Source organism: Vidua macroura, chromosome 18 (assembly GCF_024509145.1).
Source record: "Vidua macroura isolate BioBank_ID:100142 chromosome 18, ASM2450914v1, whole genome shotgun sequence".
Taxonomy (NCBI): domain Eukaryota; kingdom Metazoa; phylum Chordata; class Aves; order Passeriformes; family Viduidae; genus Vidua; species Vidua macroura.
In genome coordinates, this window is record NC_071588.1 from 7,360,072 (window position 1) to 7,370,268 (window position 10,197).

Here is a 10,197-nt window from a genome sequence, read left to right on the forward strand (position 1 = left end):
TATTGTTATCATTTGCATTGGGTAAAAGGTCTGGTACAAAAAGAAATATGATAGACATTTTGTGTTCAGAGTTTACATTTTGATGAGGAGTTTCCAGCACTTGTGCAATATTTAAAATTCTGGCCATGCAGATGGAATGACAAATGGGCTTTCCATTTCTAACCAACAAAACAGCTTTCAAATATTTTGTGTTGTCCAATTAACATTTTCTGGTAATAAAACTGCAGTCTGATCTTTACTTTTTGTGGCTGCTCAAACAATTATTGGAATGCTACCACCCAATGATGCCACACACAACCATTTTTTATTGTTACTGAGAGGTTTTGCCATGCAAGGACTTTCAAGGTAAGTCAAGGGGAGAGGGAGGCAGAATTCAACACCACAACTCTAAGGCCATCTGAGCAACCCAATGACTGAAAAAACTTCTGTATAAAACCCAGGATTTTTAACTGCACTTTCAAGACATATAGAAAGCATCTCTCTTGCTCTTTAATTGCTACATTATCTGTCATAAGAGATATCTGGAAATGGATCATCTTGACTACATTCACATTACCAAAAACAGAGCTGCAAGTGCAGCATTTATACAGGTTTTTTCTCAAATTAACAGCTTGTCCCTAGCTGCTGGCTCCTCTTAAGTCACAGTTCAGCACTACAACCAGCCTGCTGTTGTTGTCATAGCACAAGTTCAGTCTTGCAACCCAATATGCTGCAAAGGGACTCTTCTGCTGCAGGACATGAAATAACTCAATAAGAGGTGCAACACTTCTGACATGCTTGACAAGAAAATTAGTGCACAGGAGTGTGTGTGTGTCTGTATATATATAAATATACCTCAAAGTATTTTAAATTCTGTTCGCTGACAAAAGGAATTTCCCTCCCAAGTTGACTCATGATCTATGAACTAAGAGCAGCAATAGCAGAGCTATCCAACTATTTTGTGTTTAACAGGTTGCACAATAACGTACTGTTGGCTTTCTTTGCCTCTATCAAGTCAATCCCAAAATAAATGCCTTAGAAATTCATCATAAAATTAAGATGTAGTCTTGAATTTTGGATAATTGATTGACTAGCCAGGTCTTTAAGAATACCCACAGCCAGCTTCATAGAGAAAATCTAACCACTTTTGAGGTGTTATGCCCCTTCTTAGACTTTATTGCTGAATTTTCAGTAGACTGCAATCATACTGGACTTGAACTGCCAGTACTGGAAGACTTGGATCTTCTACACACAAGACTATTTCAGAAACAACACTCACAGCTCAGAAGAGATCACCTTCAAATCTATGGGTTTAGAGGTTCCCATCTACAGCAGTAGTCTGAGTATGGCAGGGAATCCTAAAAACTTTTTTTTTTTGGCAAAGTGCAAAGAAGCTCACTTGGTAAAAGCAGGGATATAAAATACAATTTTAATAACAACTGTCACTGAGTACTCTTGCTGACTATGGAGATATGGCTGCTAGGTGCCTTGCCAGATAATTAAATGGATTACTTGATAGAAAACTGTTTGCAATTAATCACTCATAAGACCACTATTTTAATAAACTGGTTTCAGGTTCCATTAGCTGATTTATTGGGTTCCCTTCAAATAATCAAGTAGGTCCAGCTGTTCATGCAAAGTTACTGGCCAGCATAAAGATTAAACAAAACCTGCCAGTCAGAAAACAGCTGCACAATAAGTTTGCAATACTCATCACAAGTATCTAGAAGGACAAATATTTTGAACACTTCAGTACCTTTCTAGAATCCCCAGTCATTATTATTAGGTACTACTGCTTTGACAGAATGCTTTTTGTCACCCCATCAACCTTGCTTGATGTCATTACAGTTCTTTAAGTTACATTTATGCTTTTATTAACCCCAAATATCAAACCAGCATTTTTTATCTCATGCTCCACCTGCCAGCCTTGAGACAAGCATAAATGTTTTTGTTTTTTTCTTTTAGACAGAAGTGTTTAAGGCAAATAAAACAGAGCCACCCCTTAAAATAGCAGCAACACTTAACTGGCAAAGGAGGCAAGCAATGTATTTTGGTACCTTCTTTGATTAAAGCCGACATTGCACTTGAAACACCTGTTGTGGATATTACCCTTAAATTCTTAAATAGAAGCATACTGTAAGTCAGATTCAGTTTTGGATATTCTGAAATTTACAATAATTAACAAAACACTAAGAGAAAAAAAACTGAAGGGCTGTCATAGCTACTGTAAGTACATAAACATTCAATCAAAAAGTCTTTATGCAGGTGCTATTCTCTCGAGCCCAAACTCACAGAAAAGCTGCTGCTGCTGCAACCACGGGGATGAGAGGAGCACATTGCAGAGAGCTGGAGCTGCAGAGCACATGTACTCAACTCAGCCTCCTCCTCACTCAGCTGAGTCTCCACAGACCAAGGAGAGGAGAAGGTGAAAAAGATTAGGCCAGCACTGACTTCCACTTGCAACTTGATCCTACAGCAAGTCCAAAGCTAGATCAAAAGCTGATTTTCAAACTCCATTTCTGCAGAAAATGTGTCTTCAGAACCATCCTTAGAGATGCAGAAAGTGCCATAGTTTAAAGAGCTCAAATAGAAAAGGCTAAGTTGTGGTACAACACTTGCTTTCTGATTTTGTTTTTGAGGAGAATACAAGCCAGACTATACACCCTATGCAACATGGCAAGGTCTGCAGGAAGGGGGGAGAAATCCTGTGCTCTAGGATGGAGACAGTGAAGACTGCTCTCTGGATAATGAGCTTTTATAAACTCTAGTTTGCTTATTCCTAGTCCACAAGACAACAGTTACCAAGGATGACATGATAGCAACAATCTCCTATTTCTGTAATGTTTCTAGTTTGCTGTCCAACTGATGCCTAATACACACAAACCAGCTTGACAAGAACCACAAACATCCTGTAATTAAGCGTTCTGCTCCAAATGGCACCGCTAATTTGGAAATGACATTAAAGTAACTAAGATTCTTGTTCTGTGCTACAGCACTCTGTTAGACAGCACAGTGTGTTGTTTTGCTCATTTGAAGGATCTGTTAAAAGTCTGAGTGGATACACGCCAGCATAAGGTAGCATTTAGAGGGACTTTCAGGAGACCCAAACATGATAGATTGTGTATGTTCTTTCCATAGAGTTCTACCATGATTTGGTTGATTAGAAGCAATCAGTTCACAATTTGGCATAAAACTATTTTACCCTTAAGAATTCCCAGTAGGAGGCTTTGAAAAAGGAAGCCATTTGTTATGTATTTTGCATTCACAAATGAAGCATCATAAATAATATCTGTCAGTTACCACAGTGATCTCAACTGCTTCTCAACTCATCCAAAACTATTGTTTAGGTGCAGTCTAAAACACAGCTATAAAACATTATTCACTGGAATCTGCTAATTCTATCTACTACAACAATAACTTGTGTTCAGCAGAGTAGAGAACTATTTTACTGTCTCTTTTGAGTATGTCCAAATGAAACTGAGCCCTACAGTCCTCAAATACCCACAGAAGTGCCATAAAAGTTGATGTATTTTCTTGCACTACTGAAATGAAGTTTTTAATAGTAAACTTTAAAATCATCAAAAATAAGACATGCTTGATTAGTTCCTAAAAGTAATCTAATTTTCTCCCTCAGAGAAAAGTGTGTCCTGACTGCATTTTTAAAGCATTTTACTGTTTCATTTTTGCACTTCCCTTGTGTACCACATGCTCCACTGCAGCCATACTAATAACTACAGATGAAGTGGAATAGATGGATCTATAATTTGATGACTTTCAGGTTGTTCCCTGTGAAGAGCATTTGTAAGTAACCCAGGCTTTGTAACCCTACCAAGGTGAGGAGTCAGTCTTCCCTGCAAGAGACAGCAAAGTGAAAGTACAACACTTAAGAAACACAGAAAGTAACATGTAAGGTGAATGGCACTCCCAAATTTAACGGGTTAATTTTATTTTCAGCTGCTTGATTTCTGTCTGGCATTTTACTAAATTAGGTCCACTGTACAGCTCCCATGAGAAACAAATGCCAGTAAACATAACCTTTCACCACATCATGTTTTAGAAATATTTACAAGAATTGAGTAAAAAAGCCTTTGCCCCAGTTAATAAGAGCACGATCAGCAACGGATCTGCCGACTCAGAGCCTTTTGCAGGGCTTGTTCCTTAGATAAAAGCTGTATTTTTAGCTTGTACAGTTCTTAGGTTTTCTTCAGGGAGGAACCACCAAAGACATTAGCAGTTTTCACTGTCTAACTGTGACAATTTCTTGACCTCAAAGGGTCACTAGATATTAAAACTTAATTTAAAAATTACTTTACTACTCTTGTACACTTACAATTACTCCTGTACGTGACGCAAGTACCAACCAGCCACCATCCACGCAGGAATGAAATGCCACCGCAAAACCAAGGAAAACAGGTGCGAACTGACACCTGAAAATATCCCCCGAGGTGCTGCTGGATAAATTTAGGATAAAAACCTTAAGCAAATGGCGCTCAGGAGCAGCACCTTCCTCGGCGGGGAGGGCCGGGGCTGTGGCGGTGGCCAGGAACGGCACACACAGCCCCCCAAACCAGGAGCCCGACAGCTCCTGGAGGATGGCGGCAGCTGAGGCGGCCCCGGGCTGTGTCCGAGCCCGCCCTGCAGGCACAGTGACCCCCGGCCCCTCGTTCCCTCCCTCACTCCCCTCCCTCCCTCACTCACCCACGGCCGCCGCACCGCCCGTCCCCCGCGCCGCTTCCGGAGGGCGGCCGGGCCGGCCAGCACCGCCCCTGCGGGGGCCGGGCCCGGCTCCTCCTCCCGCCGGCGCTGCCGGTACCGACACCTTCCCTGTGCCCGGGGACCAGGCCCGCCGGCACCGACACCTTCCCTGTGCCCGGGGACCGGGCCCGCCGGCACCGACACCTTCCCTGTGCCCTGGCCCGGGACCCGCGGGCCCTGCACCTCCGCGGGCTGTGTGCGAGGGGCCGGTGCGACACCGCCCGGCATCCCCCAGAGCATTGGGAAGTCATCTCACAGCGCTTGAGCTGCTTCTTGGCTGCCCCAGCCTGCTACCAGCCTATCTGGTTTCAAGCTGAGACGAGAAATTCGAGTAGTAGAAAAATGTTTTTCACTGTTAGGGTGGTCAGGCATTGGAACAGATTGCCCAGGGAGGTGGCAGAGCTGCCATCCTTGGAGGTGTTTAAACCTGGTAATGTGGTTTAGTGGTTTATAGACGTTACAGTGGTTAATGAGGTTGGACTTCATGATCTTAAAGGTCTCTCCTCACCTTGCTGATTCTATGGAGGTGTGAAATAAAAACATTATATGCCTGATCGGAGCTTCACAGTGCTCATACCTCTGAGGACAAATAGACCCAGGCTGCTGACAACCTTAGCAGGTTTGGATGCAGCTCTGGCCCCCCCAGAACAAGGCCCTGTGTGGGATGCTGTTCCCCTGACCACCTTCGGCAGAGACTCTGCTTCCAGGAGGGCCCCAAAGTCACTGAGCCCTGAGCTTGCAATGGGATGAATTCCAGCCAGGACAGCTTTCCTGAGGATTGAGGAAAACACAAGTGACAACATCAAATTTGCTTTCAGTTATTAGCACAGCATGATCAGAACTGATAACCAAACATTTAGTAATTTTACCTAGATCTGCAGATTTGGGTTAGGACTGGATCTGTGTCACCTTTTTGTTCTACTGAAATATTATTATTTAATTTTTCAAACAAAATCTCAAACTTTATTTCTGACTTTTTTTTTTTCATGGGTGGCAATAGAGGGCTTCAGTGGAGCCCGAAAATTACAAAATGTTTTATAGTGAAGCCTGTAAGGAAACACCATAAAATCCTGGAGTGTTCTTCCAGGTTCTAACACTGATAAACACAGTATACACAAGATGTGAAACAGTAATTAAAAGAATTCCCAGGGGTATATGGATGTGTTAGGTGGCTTGTCAGGCAAAACCTTTTATCCTGCATACAGAAAACCTGAAGTCAATTGTCAGGTTTAGCACTGCTCTGGCATATGACATTGAGCAAGTTCACCTCAATGCTTTCCTTCTCCATCATCAACAATGGGATGATCACATTGACCTTTGCAAGGTCTCCTGAGATCTACTGATGAAAATTACTGGGTGAGTCTATGATCATCATTCTTTGTACTACTGCTTCTGAAACACAATAATAGATTGCAGTAATTACGTTGAGAGATATAAACCTAGAATGTATTAATGTTTTCAGGTACAGAGTTGTTATTTAAAGCAGTTATCTGGTGACTAAATAGACAAATTATACAAATCTCTGTTACATTGAATTTGGTAAAATGCATGCACATTAAATGTAATGTATTGTTCTTTTTGGCACTCTGAGTCTTAAAGTATAGATTCATCACTGTGACCAAAGATTGTTTAGCTTCTATGCTCAATTCTCATTTAAAATCTGCAGATGGTAATCTGCATACCTTCAACAGCAGTCACATCTATGGGAAGAAGAAAGTGTCCATAGGCTTAAAATGGAATTGTGTTTTTTACTGATTTTTTTTCTATTTTTAATACATATGGGAAGTAAGAATAAGTTCAGAGTCATTTAAAAAGCCTTTTAGGAGGCTGCACAAAGAGTCCACTGCAAGAACTTGTGAATAATGGATTTGGTGGCCATTTTGACTCTTCCTTTTATTCTTGTGTCTACCTTTTGTTCTGCCTAAATCAGCTTGGTTATTGTTGCCCCTTCTAGACCCTGTCCTAGGGGATCAGTGCATAGCTCCCATTGTTTGCCAAACTTGAATAGACTGATCCCAAGCAGGCTCTGCTTCTGTATCCTCTTTAAGAGAGTGGTACTGTCAGGGCAGAACCTCTCTTGGAGAAAGCTAAAATACAAGCAGAAGCTTAATTAAAGGCTTATAGAATTGTCCTGAGTTGGTTTCAAAAACTAAAAGAGAAATACTCCTGACATTTGTTTAAAGAGTTTGTTCCTTGAGTCCTGGAATGCACATTATTTGGAATGCATAAAGCACACTTTAGATGGATTAAATATCTTTTCCCTGAGAGGTCTCAAAAAGCAGCTTTAAAGAGGAGACATCAGGGACCCTGACAGTTTTCTAGAGATGGGTTCTTGCCCAGATCTAGTTTAATACCTCTACCGATTGTCTACATGATGCAAGATACTTATTAGTAAATTTTGTAGCCTAATAAATGAGTGGATAATTCACCACTGGTTACAAAATCATCTCATGTGCCCAATAAGTCATCCCAGTCCAGTAAATTGCATTTTTAATATCATAAAATGTGAGGAAATGCATCTGGAAAGAATGCAGAGATGGGGCTGGAATGGCAAAAAGTACCTCAAAAAAGAATTTAGTTGTTATTATTTCAGTGTGACCTCTCAGGATAATACTGTGGTAAAATGGACTACTCTAACCATTTACTGTATAAAATACAGAATATATAGGGGAGACAGGGGAGTGACATTGTCTTTGTCCACAGCACAGGGACATTGCTGCACCATTTCTGGCACCCACGGTTAGGGAGGGAGGAAAACCACAGGAAATTATTCAAAGGAGGAACATAAATTAAAACGCGATACAAAATAGGGGTGTAGGAAGCTCAAGCTATTGAGGTTACCGAAGACTAAGCTGAGAGGCGACGATGGCAGCGCACAGACTGCAAACGGCGAGAAGGTCAAGTTAGACAAATCCTTGCGGATCGCGTGCCAGCATTACCTGGCTGGCTGCACCTGACGGGCCCTCTGCCACAGCATTTCAGCCACCAGCTGGGCCCGCCGCCCCCGGGCGAAGAGCTGCGCAAGGCGGCGTTCATTCCCGAGCGCAGAAACCCTCCGGCCGCGCGTACCGGTGCGGGGAGATGACCGCGCGGTCCCCGCCGTACCGGTGCGGGGAGATGACCCCGCGGTCCCCGCCGTACCGGTGCGGGGAGATGACCGCGCGGTCCCCGCCGGAGCCCCGCTCTCGCTCTCCCGCCCCCGCCCCGCGCCTGCGGCCGCTCCTCCGGCCACTCCCGCCGCCCGCCGGGGGCGGGGCCGCCGCGTTTGACGGACAGGCCCGCGGGCCAATGGCGCGCGGCGCGGCCGGCGGCGCGCGGCGGCGGGGCGGGGCCGCGCCAATGGCGCTCCGGTTGCCGGGCGCGATCGCAGCGGCGCCGCCCAATGGGAAAATTCGCGGCGCGGGAGGCGCGCGCCGCTTCGCGTGCGGCCGCAGGCGGGCGGCGCGCGCGGGAGTTGGCGGCGCGGGCGCGCGGCCCCGGGGCGGGCACGGCGCGCGGCCCCTCACGCGCCCCGCGCTCCTGCCCCCAGGTGCGAGTGTTGAGGAATGTGCCCCGCTTGGAAAAATAAATAAATAAATAGGTGGGCGGGCGGTGGCATCATGGTCTGGCCGGGCAGCGCGCTCTCGTTTCCCCGCGGGTCGCTCCGGTTGTTTTCCGAGCAATAGTTTGGGGAGGGCGCGCGTTTTCTCAGCCGTGCCCTTGGACCTTTTTAATGGAGCGGCCTTGGGGCCGTCGGGAGCACCGTCAGCGGCCGAGCCGGAGTGCGGGAGCGGGGACCCCGCGGGCCCGATGGTAACGAGTCCATGTGCTCTGTAGAGAAGGGGAATTCCCCCGTGCGCTCCAAAAATCACAGCAGAAAAGGTATATGCAAGAAAAGGGTTAATGAGTATTTCCACCTCCCCCTCCTTCCTCCCCCACCCCCCGTTGGATAAAGATGGTCTTGGATACCCTTTGTAAATAGGAATGTGGAGGTGGGAGGGGAAAATCAGCCCGGCTCCGACTACTCGGCTCCCTCGGTGGGTGAGCAGGCGGGAGGAGCTGGTGCAGCCCGGGCGCTCTCCCGGGGAACGCGCGGGGGACGGACGGGCACCCGCGGGGCGGGCACGGCGGGAGCGGCTCCTGCGCGGGGAGCGGAAGACAAGGGGCTGACATGCTGCCCACCGGCTGCCCAGCGGTTTATTGAAGAGTTGGGGGGTTTCCCCTTTTTATTTTTTTATTTTTAACATTTTTTTCTTTTTCTTTTCCTTTTTTTTTTTTTTTTTTTTTTTTTGTGCGCCACCTCCTTGAAGCCGGTAGCAGCAAGGAAAATAAGCTGAGGACAGAGAAATAAAGACGGAGATGGTGAGCAGATCGCTGGGTTGGGGGAGAAATGAATGAGGTTGCCGGGCTATTTTCTGTGAGGTTCTTGCAGGGTGTAGTACGTTTTGGGGTGATTTTGCATCACGATTCCGGGCTAGACTTCTTTGTTTGCTAAAGGTTGCTGGTTCAGGTTTAACAGCGTTCATCAGTTTATTGTGAGATGCGCAACGAGGAGTTGATGTATGCGAATGCCTGAATTACATACGCAAGCCACACACACAAGCAAGCCCTAAACAAACCAACATTGTAATAATCCTGCAATATGATGGGCAGCTCGTATCATGGAGGGAAGTCATTGCTCAGGTTATTTGTGGCATGCATAGGAGATGAGTCTCTTTGTAGCAAAGACCAAACAAAATTAACCTATTTCTTCACTCACGCGACACCCATTACACACTTAAAAGCCAGAGTTAGGGGTTATTTTTTAATTTTCGCTTTCCCTGTACTATTGAGGTCCACGGTTAAAATCTGACGTTTGTAGAAGTTGAAAAACTCTCTGAAATGTTCACTTCTAGTGAATTTGAAATAGTAAAGACTGTCTTTCTTGCTTTTTCTCTTTTTTTTTTTTTTCACGAAGGCACTTGTTCTTGTATGTGAAAGGGGGAATTCTTAAAAGATGCACTTTGCTTGTTACGCTGTACTGTTGTGCCTTTAGGTAGGTCACAATGCAAAACGTGATTCATAGCATGTTAAAAAAAAAACTCTAAGCAGATTTTTTTTTATCAAGTGAAGACCTGTTATCGTACCAATAGCTTAAACCCTAAATACAAGTTTTGCGGGGGGGTGGGAGGCAGGAAACAGCCCTCCTGATTTGTATTAATAGGAATGCTTTATGGTAAAAAAATCCTGCTTCTAAATGACAGAATATTGACATTGCCTGATTGTAACTTCCTCTGGATAAGGTACTGCAATCTGCTGAATACACTAGTCCTTTAAGGCTCCATAAATTTAGACATATTTTGTTTACAAAATTGTGTAGCACTGCATGGTGCAGTAGTAAAATCTGAAATTTTAGTGATTTTAGAAATGTTGCAAGGCACTGCCAAAGAGAAAATATGCAGCCTTGTATTAAATCTCCTTTGGAAAAAAAGGAAAAGGTTTGTT

General features: G+C 44.8%; 1 protein-coding gene across 4 annotated transcripts in view; it reads right to left on the minus strand.

Annotated features, from left to right (window-relative positions):
* Positions 1–7,858, minus strand: part of TANGO2 (transport and golgi organization 2 homolog) — a 28,784-nt gene extending 20,926 nt beyond the window's left edge. Inside the window, exon 1 of one of the 4 annotated variants that reach the window (XM_053994026.1) lies at positions 7,674–7,858. The gene's annotated coding sequence lies outside the window, so the exon portion shown is untranslated. Of the gene's footprint in view, positions 1–4,309; positions 4,431–4,453; positions 4,570–4,677; positions 4,751–7,673 lie in introns of those variants that run through there. The other 3 variants (XM_053994025.1, XM_053994027.1, XM_053994024.1) reach the window with 3 other exon arrangements.
* Positions 7,859–10,197: the final 2,339 nt, after the last annotated feature.